General features: G+C 38.5%; 1 protein-coding gene across 15 annotated transcripts in view; it reads right to left on the bottom strand.

Moving 5' to 3' along the window:
- TUNAR (TCL1 upstream neural differentiation-associated RNA) overlaps window positions 1-16,766 on the bottom strand; it is a 175,543-nt gene that overhangs the window by 28,560 nt on the left and 130,217 nt on the right. For 7 of the 15 annotated variants that reach the window (XR_010472796.1, XR_010472799.1, XR_010472794.1 and 4 more), the window contains one exon: window positions 7,602-7,896. The exons of 1 other annotated variant lie outside the window; for it this stretch is intronic. The gene's annotated coding sequence lies outside the window, so the exon portion shown is untranslated. Of the gene's footprint in view, window positions 1-7,601; window positions 7,962-8,067; window positions 10,429-13,154; window positions 13,285-16,766 lie in introns of those variants that run through there. 7 more of the 15 variants (XR_010472797.1, XR_010472792.1, XR_010472793.1 and 4 more) reach the window with 4 other exon arrangements.

Here is a 16,766-nt window from a genome sequence, read left to right on the forward strand (position 1 = left end):
AGCAGATTCTTAAGATATATAGTAATTCATGTGTTTTAACTTGGTAAAAATATTTGGGATTTATCCCTGAAGAACTGATGTCAGGAAGGTCTCCTCTGTTTTATGAAGGAAATTGCTTATTGATCCTGTCTGTTTGCATCACATTCACGCTGTTCTACTCCCATGCTTAACCTGCAGGGAGATCCAGAAAGGTTGTTTCTCTCTTCACGCGCGACTTGACTTCTGCAGGGAGATGCTGCACCTCCACGTGAGGCTCCAGAGAAGGGCTGTGGGTAGGAACAGGTTGTAAGGTAGGGAGAACTAGTGTTTCTGATGTTAAAATCGCTGTGATGCCCACTTGGTGTCCCTGCTTCATGTACTCATAAATCTACGGAAAGCCAGATGAGAGATCACAAATGAATTTTGAGACAGATTCAGCAAAACTATTATAGGATTCCCTCTGTAAGACCAGGTATGCCCTGCTTTATTTATTTATTCATTTTTCAAAGCAATATAAGGCTTTAGCGATGCTTTTGATCTATCTCCTCTTGTGAAATGTCGCAGATGTGACTTGTGGTCTTTTACTAGCTTACTAAAATTCATTCAGGAGGACTGGAATTATCCTGTGTTGAGTGAGCACGGATGGAGCAGATGATCTGTGGGTCCTTCCGTACTAAATATCCATTGCTTGGTTTTCAAGGTGGGAACAAAGACTAGACCCAAAGATACCAGTGATCCCTTACAATTCCATTAGAAAGCACATGAACAAATGCTGAATTTGAGGGATAACAATTAAGAGCAGAAGTAACAGACCAACCCTTCCTCAACCAGCTCTGATTTGCTGGTGATGTTAAAACAATATTAAAAGGTACATCGCAGTGCACTCTCAGGATGTTTCCAGGGACATGACACACTGAAACACTGTGAACATTATACTAAATCACGTCAAAGATGCTGTTCCCTTTATACTGAGTTAATAATATCCCAGAGCGGCTCTGAAGAAGCAGGTACAAGGTGGATTGTCACACATTTTCACAGCAGCGTTCCGAGAATGCACCCAGCTCGGCCAAGATCCAGAAGGTTTTGGTCCAACACAGAGCATTTGTTCTGGAATGAAAACACAGGAGCCCGAAACAAATGGATATGACATCAGTGAAATGGATGACTCTTCCTAAGGAAAGCCTTGGTTTTGAGCTTTGATTAATACGGACAGAGAAAAAATACTATGTTCAGTAGCACAGAAAAAATACTATCCTAAGGGTCACTGTGGTCACCCATTAAGAGCCACTTTCAAGAATGCTTTAAAAGCCATTTCAAAATCCTACCTTCTTCTGCTAAGTATTATGTATTGCTTCTATATTCATTGAATACCTGAACAAAATAATCTCATCCAGTTTTTGGTTTAGGCACAAACTAAAATAGAAATTCCAACAACACACAGGTCACAGGTCCTAATAAACAGGCTTTCCATCTGCTTTCTCATCAAAAAAGTTAAGTGATTTTGTTTTCAAGCATCAGACTTGCCTTCCTTAAAGGAAAGTTTCTTTAATTCTCAACATAGCTCAGTAACATTCCACTTTACAGACAGTATTGCTAGGTTTTGGGATGTGTCAAAGTAAAGTCCTAATTTTTCTCACCAAATATATCACAGTTTTGCATGGAGGAGAAAGTGATGCTTTTCAATATCAGAAGATATATGCATAAAATTATAAGGTACCATTTTTCAGAGGTTAAGAATGTGCATTGCATTAATATCCTTATCAAATGGGCAACAAGCTATCAAGGCGTGATTTATATTCACAAACACCACATTGTTTTCTCCTCTCACCACTCCTTTCTAGCTTGGTTGAAAACTGGAACAGGCATTCCTCCACCCTGTTTTTTCATGAAGAGATGTACCAGATATCCTTTACCCTTTTTGCAATCTCTTATTTCATCAAAGCTTACTGATCTCTTTGGCTCATCAACTTTTCTCCAGGCATTTTGCTTCTGAGGCTTTATTTATGTTCATGGACTTCAGTAGTTCTCCAATGCTTCTTAGCCAACTAAAAACCACCTTACCTGTCAAAGTTCAATAACTACCCTACTGTAATAATTAGATTTTATTCCTGATCTGTTAATGTTATGGGAAATATACAAATATTACAAACCCCATGCTCAGATCCTCAAAAGCATTTAGATCCCTTAGGCCCCCTATTTTAAAAAAGAACTAGGGGTCATGTGGTATGTTAAGCTCTTAAACACCAGCATGTGTAGAACTTAAATGCTTTTATGTATTCTAATATCCAAGGTTCCATGGAAAAATTGCCAACTTAACTGGAAAAGCCTTTCAGAACCACTTTTATAATATTTACAGGTAACATTAGGTCTGGTTTAGGACAGAGGGCTGAGGTAGGCCTGGGATGACTCTGTGCACCACCACTGCTGCTAAAAGTAGAATGTAAGTGGCTGCCCTGAGCTCTGTACATTGGAGAAGAGTATTTTGAAGCACGTTATGTAATTGCTTACTTTAATGGAGCATATACTGACTAAGGCAATCCTTTCTAACCATTTTTCATTGTAAGCCAGTAAAAAGTTCATGTCAGAAAAGATATAAGTGTGTACTTGATGCACTAGGGTACACTCTAAGTTACCTTCTTTACACTTCTCAGGAATAAAACACAAATGAGATGAGGTTTCCAGTGGAAGTATTGCTTTTAATCAGACTTTCATACTCTTCTATGTTAGTATGTCATTGGGTAATGGGTAAGTACAATACCTGTCAGCATCCAGAGGTGTGTCACACCTGGAGCTGGATAAGTAGACCAAAGTGAGCAGACACCTCTGAAGCTTCTGGGAGAGTTTGCTGCAGAACTCATTCCAAAACTCTGGCACATTTACAAAAAGCTTTTTTTCTAATTTTAGCAGCTACGTAATTTTTGTACAAACTGTCTTGTTTTTTTCATAAAGAGGATAAAAAGCTGAAAGATTACTTTCGATACAGGAGACACACCAGGGTTAATAAGCATCAGTGTTAGGTAACATATTCTCTGTGTCATCTTTTTGCATATAAGTGCTGGATTTATAATGACCTGTGTGAATTCTTAATAGAAAAACATCAGTCTTTTTACATTTTAACTGGATTTTTTTCTATGTTGGAATTTGATTCATTTACCAAGAGCCCGCAAAACTATTACATACCCTCACAACTATCCCTAAACCCTGACAGCTTAAACAGAGACGCATATACAACCTCCAGAAACTGTGTGGCACATTTAGGATATTTCTGTTTATTAATTTTCCATTTAATCTAGGATATGCTTCCCCTGTGTAGTAAAGCAATTACATAATTAATGGTTACATTCAAAGACAACGGAGAGAAAAAAGAATTTTTAGGACAACCGTGTGAGACTGGAAAGGAAGTACGCATCAGTAATTCCCTTTCACATTTGATACTTCAACTAGTATTAACTTAAAGGTCCAAATGCAAGTCATTAAGAAAAAAAAAAAAAGAGCATAATTAAGAAAAACTTTGCAGGGACAGTGACGAACTGAGAATAAGGACATTTGTGTTCAATTCTGAGCTCTTCCCTTGCCAGTATAGCTTTGGGCAGTTTCTTTGTTCCTCAGTTCCTTATCTATTTAATAAGGATATTAACACTCGATTAATTCTACTCTTAGCCTGCCTGCCTTTTGAAGGCCTCCCAAAGATTTTTGTAGTAGAAACTACTTCTTGTGGTATTTGCAAAACTCTCAGCAAAAAAGGGGCCTCCTTTTTGTTGAAGACACGAGAAGAATTAAAGGAGGGGATCACAATCAGAGCTTACATCCACCACAGACCTGATAAAAACAGCTGCTTAGCATCAGTAATATGGGGCTATACAATATGTACTGCTAAAGATGGCACTTCAGAGAGCTTTAGTTAAAGAGCTGACCTGTGAAGGCAAATAAATATTGGGACAGCTGTGGCAGATGTAGTTAAAAATATGTAACATTTCCCTCTCTCTCTCTCTCTTTCTCTCTCTCTCTATTATATATATGTCAAAGTTTTGCAGATTTTCACTGAGAAGAACAGACAAACAGATATCAGTACAATTTCTTGTAATAAATGGAAATTTGATTTAAAATGTTAAAAGGAAATGTGCCATTTTGAAGTCATTATTTCCATACAAGCAGATTTTTAGAGCTTTTCATTTTTAAAAAACATTAAGTCATTTAAATTTTATATCCTGGTTTATGAAAAGCACACATGCTGCTCTACTGAAATTTCTTGTCAGATAAGTATTCTTTCTATAGTTATTTATGCTTAAGCAACAAATGTTTAAGACTCATTTGGTTTTGTTTGGGATTTTTTTGCAGGCCTTTAGAACATCGGGTTTTTGCTGGATCTTGAATTGAGACAGCTCAAGGCATTCCAAGTACAGGAACTGCTCAGGTGTTGTGTTATTAAAGTATGTTTTTCTTGACTAGAAATAATTGCTGCAAGTATTTCCACTGTTCAGTATAACTTCCCTGATAATGCAGATGGTTCAAGCTCTAATTCACATAGTTTATCTAAAGAAACAGTTCACTAGACTGAAATGAAATACATGTGTTTTCAGCATCAGACCTTTATTGAGTAGTATCTTAAAAGAAAAGGAAATTGCTAATTTAATTTGCTTTATAATTGACAAAGCCAAATACAGCATATGTTTAAAGTAAATAATTGAAAATGTCACTAAATAAAGAGTTCTAAATCACAGTAAATCATTGACAGAAATGTCTACTAAAGACAACAAAGATCCTGTACTGTGCAAAAACTTCTCTCCTAAAATCACACACTCTTCAGAAAATAATCCACTATTCTTGCTATGTATTTGTTGCTATTATGGGGATAAAATAAACAAACCCATTGCTGCATTAGTGTACTGGATACATTTTAAAGGTTGCTATGCTTGCTTTCTGCAATATTTTTCATTCCTCCATAGAGCATAATCTAGCACAAAAAAAAATTCTTATGTACTGTATTCTGAAAAGGAACTGTTCTTTACAAATTATAGTGAAGGAAATATTACTTGTTATGTAACATATATCTTAATAATATAGACATTTATAAGCACGCAAAATTGCATAGAGAAGGAAAATCTAGATTATTTTATGCTTCATATTTCAACATATATCTACATTGTGTAGGAAGTTTACTATAATTATGACTTCATATTGTACTTCTATACCCTACAGATAAATATGTTCCTGGATCAAATAAAGAGCTAAACATCATGTATTAACTAGAAAAATGGAAATATTTAATGTAGTAGAAAGCTTGCTAAGTACCCTTGAACCTAATAATAGTGAGTACTTTTATAAGATCGGTGATATTTTAAAAGAATTATTTTTGTTATTATTGTTTGTGATGAGTTGCCAGAAGAATTGAAAATACCTAGCAGCAATGTTAATACTGTCACAAAAATAAATAAGGCAATGAATGATTCCAATAAGAATACCGTTCTCTCAGATTTGGAGACAACTAATAAAAGTAAAGTTCTGCATACTCTGACAGTTCTTCGCTAACAACATATCTGTACAGCTGCATGATTTTTAAGAATGCAATTAACCTATTTTTCTTGTCCTAATTACAAGGCAAAAGGATTCAGATGGGTAAAAGGAAAAATGATTTTGTTTAGAAAAGAAACACGAATTATGCCCAAAGCCTAATAAATCTGTTTCCATGACAATCAAAGACTCTGATCTTATAAAACCTTTCATAATTTATTCACATGAGTAGTTCTTACTCATATGAGTTGTCCCATTGATTGAAATAGAACTGCTGATGTGAAGAGAGATTTGCAATGGGAAACTTGAATTTAGGATGCAGCCCTTGTTGACAGAAAGAGCCGAGGGGGCTACTCCCTCAAATAAGAGCTTCTTTCAACAGTGAAGACTGGAAGAAAACATTTATGGGTTGTGTTGTCCTTCCTCAGCTTTCCATTTTAGATGGTAAAATACACAAAAATATCTACTTCAATGCACACGTATGCATATTTTGAACCTTTATTCCTAAAATCAAGGTTGGTTCCTCTGAATCCTACTGAAAAGGAATGTGTTTGTATCGTCTCTGTTTCTTCCTACTGCAGTGATTTGAAAAAGCTGCATTACCATTCTCTCCCCAAAAACTGTCTTATGGAGTCCTTCATCATACAAGGAAGAGATGTATTAGGAACTACCACAGAATTTCATCTTCTGAATAGGATTTAAATTCTGATTCTCGTTCATGAGTCCTCATGTGGCCTTTTTGTTTTGGCTCTTTGCATCCTTCTCATCCTCAAAACCAGCTGCCAGGAACCTGTCACCTCTACACCCAGCTGGACAGTCCATGACAACCACCACGCCAACCCACTCCTGGTCCATTTCTAACCTCACCAAAAGCAGTGGGATCGCAAGGGATGACCCTCAGAGCAGGGGCAGGCCCTTACCGCAGTTTGCTCCTCAAGATGCACCCAACTTGCCCTCTTCCAAACTCAGTGATCAACCAGAATGTATAAGAAAATATGTATATTTGACATCACTACTACCCTAATTTCTAATTTTTCACTTCTACCCTAATTTCTGAATCAGAGATCCAAGTAAACCAGGCTTTCTGCAGAACTAACCTGTTCTTCCATCTCAGTGTAATCACTATATAATTCCCGATCTGCTTGGCAATTTCCTGATAATGACCCCAAATTTTGTTAAGTCAAGTAGTTAGTAATATCACCTCCTACTCCCCTAGCACCCTTCATCCCAAAGATGAAAGCATATTACAGCTGTTAATGAAAAATATCTTGCAACATCCACTGAAGCTATTTATAAGAATTCTCAACACCCTGCTAATACATGACAAAAATTACTTGATATGAGAACATCTTGTACTGGGTTTGCTTATTTTATGATATGGGTCATCAAGAGTAACGTTGCCATAATTCACAGTTGTCATTTTTTGGCTTTCTGGCATGTGTAAAAGGATCTGCCTCCCACTGTACCTGAAACACAGCATCCAAGTCTGCATTTGATATTTGTTTCCCATGGGAAACAAAACAAAGTAAATCTTTTGTACCTGCAGATCTTGCAGACATTCAAAAACCCTTCTGTAGTTTTTATTTACTCAGATAATACTTATTCAGAACTATTCTTACATTGATATAGGATTTCTTTTACCTTCTATTTTTGCCTTCTAGCAGTCAGTGCACGACTGAGGTGCAGGGCAGGTATAGGACCATGACCCCAGAGAGACAGACAGCAAGCGAAAAAGGAGGCAGCAGGGGAGTAGAGGGAGGGAGGGAAAGAGAGAAATATCAAAGCAAATTCTTAACCATCCTCTTTAGCATGGGAATATGTACAATACAGCTACTGATGTTCCAGTCCAACTGCAAATGACTGCACAGGTGTGCACAAACACCCACACGCACATACACACAGTCACAAAGCAAGGGAGAAAGACAGAAATGATCTTACAAAGCTGCTGCAGTAATCAGAACACTTGCTCCTGGAGACAACCATACAAACAAACATCCTTATTTTAGCTGTCTACATTTTTTCTATTTTCATTTGATTATTGCTGTTATTTTTACTTCTCACTATAACAGAAATATGGTTGTTATTATTAAAAGGAAGGAAAAAGGCCTTACCATGCAGTGCATCAGGAAGAGATGAGAATCACAGAGCATGCTGCAGAGATTAAGCTCAGCATGGCATTCAGATATCCTTTGGAACTGAAGAAAATTGTCCAACCCATTCTTCCTAACAAAGCGGACAAGTTTTCTCTAGGCTTGAATTTTTCACCAGAAGTCAGATCCTTACTGTGCATTATATTTTCTTCTTCAGGAGATATATTTCCTCCAGTTAAGTTTCAGCTCCGCAATGCCATTTTCAATCAGCTCTGAGAAGTTCTTCACTCCCAGATTCGTGGTGTCATCAGAGGGACTCCAAAGAAAATCAAAGAAAGAAAGAAAAGAAGAAAAGAATACCTTACCAAAGACCTGAAATTACTATGCAGAAAAAGAGAAGAAAAAAACACAACCCCTCATTTAGTCTGTTATGTGTTTACAACAATCAGTTCTACCTCTTTGGTCTCATATATGCAATGCTGATTACCTGTAATAAAGGAAGAGGCAAAAACTTTCCCAGTTCACACATGATGCATTTTCATTACTGCTGCTCAGCTGTGCACTACCAAACAACCCTTCTCATCCTGAGGTACCTTTAAAACCATCTGACAAAAACATCAGCTGTCCCTTTCCAAAAAGCATTATTAGAATTTCTAGAAAAGTGTTGGAGAAAGCTTGACAAATAAGCCAAAAATACAAATTAGACCTAAAAGCAAAACCCTCAAAGCAGGAGAGCTCTTGAGCAAAGCAATACCTTGCCTGAGGGATTTGGGGACACACGCACTAAGTCATCACAGGTAAGTCATCTGTAGGGAGGGAGAAAGGAATAAAGATAACAGGGGTCTGGAGGGGATGGGGTGGGACCGAAGGAATGTCAGGTGGGAGTGGGATCCTGAGTCACCCTCAGCCTCCTCAGCCTCCTGCCTTCTCGCTGACAGCAGCTCGGGTTTCCCCTGCACTTTCTGCAAAGCATATTAATTGATTCTGGTTGCTGAGCAACTAACTCTGGGGAGCCACATCGACGGCTCCGGCTCCGGCACAGCTTCTGCAACAGCAGCGGGGAGAGGGTTCGGTCTCCCCCGCCTCCCTCCCCTTCCTCCCGGGGCTCTCTCACCCTCCCCACGATGCCCTCGGCTGCCCTGCTCGGAAGCTGTGCAAGCAAAAGGAAGAAGCCCCAGTTGGTGCAGCGGGGAGAGGAGGTGGGTTGCTCCCCCCAGGCTGTGCGGCACCAGCAGCGCTTCCGCGAGCAGCTCCGCTCGGCGCTGCCGGTGCCAATGCAGCCCCCAAGGGGGAACCGGGCCAGGGATGCCCAGGCAGGGGGGCTGGCATGGCCCTGGGAGAGATGGATGAAGCAGAGTGGTGGGGTTCCCCCGTGAAAAAAACAGCTGGGTTAACCCTCGGTTTCTCCAGGCATGCTGCGAAGATGTTAAAATGACAACCAGTTCCCATGGTTATGCCAGCTCATGGGGTCAAAAGTGGGTTTCCAGTTGAAGCTGTGGCCACTTAAACTCTCTCCCTACAAAAACAGAGTGGATTTTTGACTTATTTCTGACCTCTTTACCATGTTGTGCTTCAGATAGAGCAGACACTTCACCGTAAACCAAAGCCACCAACCAGAGGAATTGCTGGGGTGCCTTTGTCTGCAAAACTGAGCTCTCTGACATAACCTTGTCATTGCTTTAACCGATGTTGTGTTTAAGTTCCTCGTAGGAGAGAGGCAGTAGTGAGACCATTTGGTTTTGTTCCGTAAAATAAATGGGATAATTGGAGCTGGCTCCAGAGGGCTTCTCCTAGAGCACCTGGACCAGTGGCCCCATAGGAATGACATGGACAATTTCTGCAAGGCTGATGCAGAGTGGATGGACCCTGAATAGGGCCTGACCCCTGCAATTTGTGACAGGGCTTCCACTGACTGCTGTGACTCCAGAGCCTGGAAACAAAACAACAGAATGTCTGAAGCAAGACATGGTGCTTGAGCTCTCATTTTGGATAAATCCTTAGTCAGATCGTGGCATTTGTTCAGCATTGACTAAGCTGTCTTTCCATTGCACAGGTAAGATGTAAGAAATGAAAAGACCTCAAGATTTCTCTCCCTATGAACTGGCAGTAAGTGCAATATCATATCTTGGCCAAACTGCTCACGCGTGATTACCGTCAAAGACCTGAGCTAGATCAGCTCTTTATTTCTGTTATAGTGATAGGACAAGTTAAAGGACAAGGCCCTGAGAACTACCTTAGCTTGCAGTCACATAAATAAACTGAATTCTCTAATTCTTCTTTTGGAAAACTCCAACTTTCAGCTTGTGTGTGCTATCTAAATGGCAAATACAGGGTCTTTGTGAAAAGGGGACAGGTTATCTTAAGCAAAAGAGTAACTTTTCTGACAGCAGCTTAGCCCCACCACACTCTGCTTTCATGGTGTATAAACAAAGATTTACAGTTTAGCCTCATTTTCTTAGCAAAGCCAGATGCTTCACGTATACACAAAGCTCAAGAAACCCATTAAATCAGGTTAGCAGAACTGCTATACGAAACAGAAGAACATATTCAATTCATCTGATATGTCTACTGATATAAGCATATACCGGGTATTCCTAATCCCCCAAGCAGAGCATACAGAGAAATATTGGAACTTCAAAATTGATTTAGAAAACGAAACTCATTTAGCCTCCTACCAACAGCAGAATACAGCAGGGTATTTCTAAGGAAGAAATCCTTTAGTTCACCTAGTCCATGAAAATGTAACTCCTGAGGTCTTCTAACATACTAAACATAGGTTAAACACACTAAAACATACCAAAACCACACATAATAAACTGTTCTTGATTTATATGGTCACCAATTTATATAATTAATCTTTGATTATTCCTTTATATCTTCTTCTGAGTCTTTGGACATTTCTTTTTAGTATCTCTCCTAGTATCTCACCTTTGTCCCTGGATAGGAATAAATCCAACAAGGTTATCTCTCGCAGTGGTTGATTCAAACAGTGTACTTTGTTGTGGGTCACTGCTCATATATGACACTGCTTCCTCTAGCCCACAAGTTTACTTGCTTGCAACAAAGTGTTGAAGAATGACAAAAAAAAAAATTTAAAAGGGTTGAAAAGGGTGCTAACCCACCTCTATTTCACAGCAGGATCAATCACACACATGCTAGTCCTGGGAAATGGCTTTCTAACCAGTGCTTACAAGTGTCCTTTCTGGAGACTCCATGCTTTTAAAAGGTAATTTATTCCAGTGCCTCACTACTATAACTGAAAAAGTGTATTTCTAAGTTCCATTGCTGCAAAGTTAAACACACTATTTCTTGTCATATTCACAATGATCAAGAAAAAAATCCCTGCCATTCCTTGTTGCAATGACCTTTTATGTATATGAAATTCATTGTATTTCCTCTCAGTCTCTTCCCTTTCTAGATCAAAAACTTATCTCTGCCTTTACTCTTCTGTCACTTTTTAGGGAATTATCCCACACTGACCTCTGGATCATGAGACTACAGAAAACTGAGTGTGAAATTACACGTGAATAGGGATGCACATTAATGCATGCAAAAGTAAAAGGTACCAAAGACACAGTGTCTGGCTTAGGAATTGTGGCATGTAACATAGGAACTGGGAAAAAGGGGCAGCTGCCTCATCTATCTGTGATAATAAGGTTAAACAGTGTTCCAATATTCCTTTCTTCTTTTCTGAATGAAATGGGGTGACAAAAAGGAGGAAATGAAACACAGCTGAGTCGTGCGTGTCTGTCAATGACTCTTTCCAACCTGTGGAGGAAGATGGTTCCATTTAAGTGCATGAGGGGAAAAAAGACTACTTTTTCCTTTGAATTTGTATAATGATTTATGAAATACTAAATATAAGAGGTACTAAATACTAAACAGAAGAGGGAAGCTAGCACAAGATCTCAGGCAAGTAAAACATGAAAAACAGAGAAAATAGAGACAAGATTGGGGGACAGGAAGTGCTTGAGAGTGATGAAAGGCTGGAAAACATACGAACATTGAGATTAAGGGAGCAAAGAGAGGTGGAGATATTTCCCAAATTCTTACAAAGAAATTATTAAGTCTACATGAATATGTTTCACCATATACATAGTAAAGAAAGGTTTGTTTCAACATGATAAATTGTAGTTATTTGGCTTTCTCCAATTTTATCCCTTTACATTCTTGCTGGTGCCTGTTTTTGTCCTCAACAATACAATCTTTAAAAAGTGTGACAGCAAATTATTAATATTTTAATGTGCCTTGTTTTGTACTTTGCTTTTATAAAGAGGAGTACCAAGCAGTGTTGAAGCTCTTTGTATTAGACAAAATATAATAAAAAGTACTAGGGAAGGGCAGCTGAAGGGCAAAGCAATAAAATAACTATAGAAAGGAAACAAGTCAACAACTGGTGATTTCAAAATGAAAGTAAACTCTTTGGTGTGTCAGAAGGAGCCATCAGATTATTAAAAGAAATTGTAGGAGACGTAGGGGTTTTTTTTAGAAAGGTAAAATTCAGCCTCTTACAGAAAGCAAGTACAGTGTCTCTCACTTACACAAAGATTGAATTTAATCTCATACAAATGCTTTTTATTATGCATTGAAAAGGCTGACTAATGCATGTGTTCTATTTCTATTCCATTTTCTATTCATCTTTTCTCTTCCCACCTTTCTATCTGTTCAATAGTAGTGTTATCCTCTTTGAGAAAATGAACGTCCTGTGAGCCTAAGGACCGGAGAAAGCTGGGACCCAGTCAGCCCTTGTCCCTTGGGGGAGTGGTACAACTGGTATCCCACCAAAACCCTGTCGGTTACTGCAGCTGAATCAGACCAGCAGCATCCCTCCATGTTCAAGCCCTGTAACGAGAGAGGGCCCACACTGCAAAACCTTGGGCATCAAAATAACAGGGAGATGCAACAAGCTATGGCAACTGGTTGAGCAGAAGCCCATTTCAGATCTTAGACTGGCTCCTCTGTGTGGCTGAGACCTGATAACAAGAGAAAGTCCTCAGGGAGACAAATGGGAAGAAAAAAAAAAGACCCTTCTGTCACTGTGATCTAGTCCAGGGTGTAGGAAAGGACCAAGTGGAAGGATGACGTATTACCTTCTGGTGCATGAGGGCTGCAGCAAGCACAAAGAGGTGGCCGAGGATGGGGAAACAGTGTCTTTCTTTGTCTGTGTGGGGATGCCTGTGCTGCGGGAGGGATGGCAGTGAGAGCGGATGGGCTCCTTTCTGTGCTGGGCCACTACTGTCCCCTACCGAGCCTGCAGCAGAGCAGAGGCCCCTGCAGACTTAGATGTGGGCACAAGCTGTCAGGCTTTAAGAAGCTGAAGCAGAAAAATCTCCCAGGATTCTCCCTGCAAGTGTCAGGAGCAGGGAAGACAAGGGACCTGGCAGCAGAGGTGTGCCAACATCGCTCTTCAGCAGCCACTGTCGCCAGGAGATGTCCTCGCACAGGGCAGCACAGAGGGACACCCATGCAAGCTCTGAACTGAGTGCTGCAGGGGGGAAACCTCCTCCCCAGTTCACCCACCTGCCTGCCACGGTACCCCCTGGCCACCGGGAGAAAAAGAAATAGCTTGTTTACCAAAACATTGGCCTTCATCCCAATTGTAGTTTAATACTTGACAGAGACCATCACTTGATTCCTTGCAAAATGCACCTTTTCCAGTAGCTGCCATTAGAGAACTGAATGAGATTTTTAAAAGCAGTATTGCCTGTAAAGGATACAGTAATATTTACATAAATACAAAGATATGCACAGATCATGGAAAATACTTAAAATATGAAATAAAAGGTATAATTCTGTTATGAAGCAACCACACACATGTGGAAATAGTTTGCAAAGAAGTTTTCTGGATATATTTCTCATGTTGACCTTTCAATATCCTGTGTCTCAATTACTATTCAGTCAATTGCAGCACAAACAACTGAATTGATTTCTTGCCTATTTAGTTTAAATGCCATAAGACATGCATGAGAGTCTGAGCTTCAGCGAGTGCATTTCCAGATCATCAGCAAGCAATTAATTGGAAAAATCTAACCATAAGAAACAGATCTTCATTCAAAACAAATATCCAAAAGCATGACAGAGGATGTACCCATAGTTTCATCTATATGCAGTATATTTAGAGTCCCTAAAAAGCATTTCTAACATACTTTAAATATAATGTTACTGTAATAATTATTTTCAAAATTCTATATGGCAACTGGTCTCGTTCTTTTCTAGTTCCCATCAGTGCAAATGAGACTAGGATATCATAGCTCTCAAAAACCTGCAATGGTACAAAAATAGTACAACCAATGTTAAGTAAAGCCAATAAAATGCAAAACATTTTAGATTTGTTGTTCTCCTTATTTTTAAATAAATGCTGCTTTACTACAACTGAACCACTAACTGACTAAGGAATGATAAAAGGTTACAGCTTGTGGTTACTAATTGTTGGGCTTGCTCATATTTTCACAAATTAGTCTGAAATAAATTTTAATGGATCTGATTCAGATTTAATTTATAGAAAAGTAAACCTCCTACATTCACTGATTTAAATGAAATCATCCTGAATTTAAATCAGTGTAGCTACTAATAACACATAGTAACGTGTCCATTGTAGATTTATCTTCAGTTTAAATTCACTGTGTATAGGTAACATAGCACTGCTTCCCTTACATCACCCTAACAGTAAAAATAGCATTTCAATATAGCTGTATCAAATATGTATGCACAAAAATGTGACCACCTGGCTAGTAGCACAGCCATATTCTCTGCAGAAAATACATACACTAAGTATCTTTTTTTCTTAAGAAATAGAAAATCTGACTTCAAATGAACTTCTTAGTACACAAATTGAACATAAAGGAATTATCTCAGCTTGTTTTAAAAAAAGGATATCTTGACCTAAAATACCATTTTGTATAAGCAAGACGAAGTGTTAGTTGCATTTTTTGGGGGTCATCAACAATGAACACAGGTTACACACCAAAAAGAGTGGTCTGATTCTACTTGTCTGACCTAGGTAGCAAAATGCTCCCTGATTTCTATGGGAAGAGGACTGGGCTCTGTTCTTCGGAGAATTAGCACAGTCTCAGGTAAAAAACTGATTAGCCTGTTGCGCCAAATGGAGACAGACTTGCATCTCTAATGCTGCTTAAATAAACTAGTTCCACATGTACATTAAACCACTCCAGAAGACAGGTCCTATTTTCTAAGAGCCAATGATGTGTTTGCAGTGTTTGCGTTTGAACTGGAATCTCATCAGAAAAACCGTAATCTTGCTGTAGAGCCATGTAGTTAAGATAGGACATGCAACGCATGAATTCATTGAATCCCAAGGGTGATCATCTGCCTGAAATCCTTTTCTAGATAAGCATGTTCACACACAGTAAAAAAGCTCTCAAGCAGCAACAGTTATTGCTGCTGAATAAATATTCACATTATTTCTCAACAGGCAATATACCCACCAGGCAAAAAAAATAATAGTATGCTAATGGAGGATTAGACAAGCACTGGCTAAATTAGTCCTACTACAGCTCTGTTAAGCTCTCGGGTGTGTATTACATGACAATACTATTTAATACCATAGAACAGAAATTTCTTTCTCCCTTGCTTTTTTTTTTTTTTTCGTTTTCATAGAAGGTGGAAATTTCCTTTGCTGGGTTAAATTCCAAGCATTAAGAAAAGTAACATAACCTGAATATTCTTATGATTCACAACTAGAGCTTTTAATTACTGCACTACACACAGGACACTGCTAGAACAAATACTGCACAGTGGCCAAAGTAGACCTACTCATTATTAAATACTGTAAGATGCAGAGTATGAGTGTTGGCATGATATTGCACAGTACTTGAATAAATGCACTTAGAGGAATTTGACAGAAGTCAGATTTAAGTAACTGCTGGCATTTCTACTCTGAATACCATCATTCTTCAGAATCCCAGTATTATTTTGACTGGTAAAGCCTTTCAAAACCTTCCTCTTAATTCTTTGCTTCCCAAAAGACTCATCAGCCGGTTTCGTTTTGTTTTCTGTTTCCCACTAGCAGAGGGATCTTTGTAAGCAGCTTTCTGGTGAAAGTCACTGGGAACAGCTCTGCAAGTGCCTGAAGTTTGACAGAGAATGTCCCTTGATGGAGGGGAAAGCAAAGTCCATCAGCCATCCTTTGTCGGGCTCTTTTACATCCTTCCTAAGTAATTACTCACTCCATTGATTAACATTTTGAAAACTTTACAAATGAATAATGCACAGGTGTTCAGAAGGATTCATCAGAGCCGAAAGACAGAAGCAATATACACAAATATAGATCTACAAGTTATTCTGAGATATCCTTTAAAAAAAATCCAAACCAAAACCAGTCTAAATACGTTAACCTTTTACGATAGATTTATTTCTTAAGTTTCCATTTGTTTTAGGCTTTTTCCTGGTGCTGGTCTCTTTTTAATTAATTAATCACAGTGTTTGCACACCTTGAGTGCTTCGTTTTAATTTCTCTCTCCCTTTTGTGGATTGATCTGCTGTGAGATTTTAATGAGAGCTATTTCTCTTGTTTTTATGCAGAATTATTGTATGGTGAAGGAAGTGATAATAACTCAGTCTTCTGTTAATTACACATCTAATTATTTTAGAAGTTTATTTATAATTATGTCTGCCAGCAGGCTTTGTTTCAATTATCATAGCCAGATTGGAAATGGAGATTAAATTAATTGCTTTCTGTAAACAACCATATTTTAAAGCAAAAAAAAGTTACGAATATTTGTATTTTATCACCAAATACTCTTTTCTCTGATAGTCATTCTTGTAAACAAAAATCTTAGAGAAACATGTAAAACCTTTGCCCTTCAATAATAATAATAATATTTAAAGCTAGCAAATATTCTCAGAGGACAACAAAAAAACTTCATTAAAACAAAAACTCTTTATGGTCAAAGGGTCTTGTCTTTTTTTTTTTTCTTTTTTTCCTAAATGATAATCAGGGCTTTTATGTTAAAAGTCTTCAAATAGGAAGCTTCACCTCTAGAGGCACAGCAGTACCATTACTCAAAGAGAATAAGTGTTCTTTCAAGGGTGAAAGGGAAAGAAATATCTATTTTTGATGCTGTTAGATTCCCACTGGCAAGCAGGAAACCCCTTGTTTACCACAGTGTTTCCACAATGATGCAGAACTCATCTGAAACGTAAGCTGCCCAAAGATCTCAGTTCAGG

The sequence above is a fragment of the Columba livia genome, chromosome 5 (genome assembly GCF_036013475.1).
Source record: "Columba livia isolate bColLiv1 breed racing homer chromosome 5, bColLiv1.pat.W.v2, whole genome shotgun sequence".
NCBI classification, from domain to species: domain Eukaryota; kingdom Metazoa; phylum Chordata; class Aves; order Columbiformes; family Columbidae; genus Columba; species Columba livia.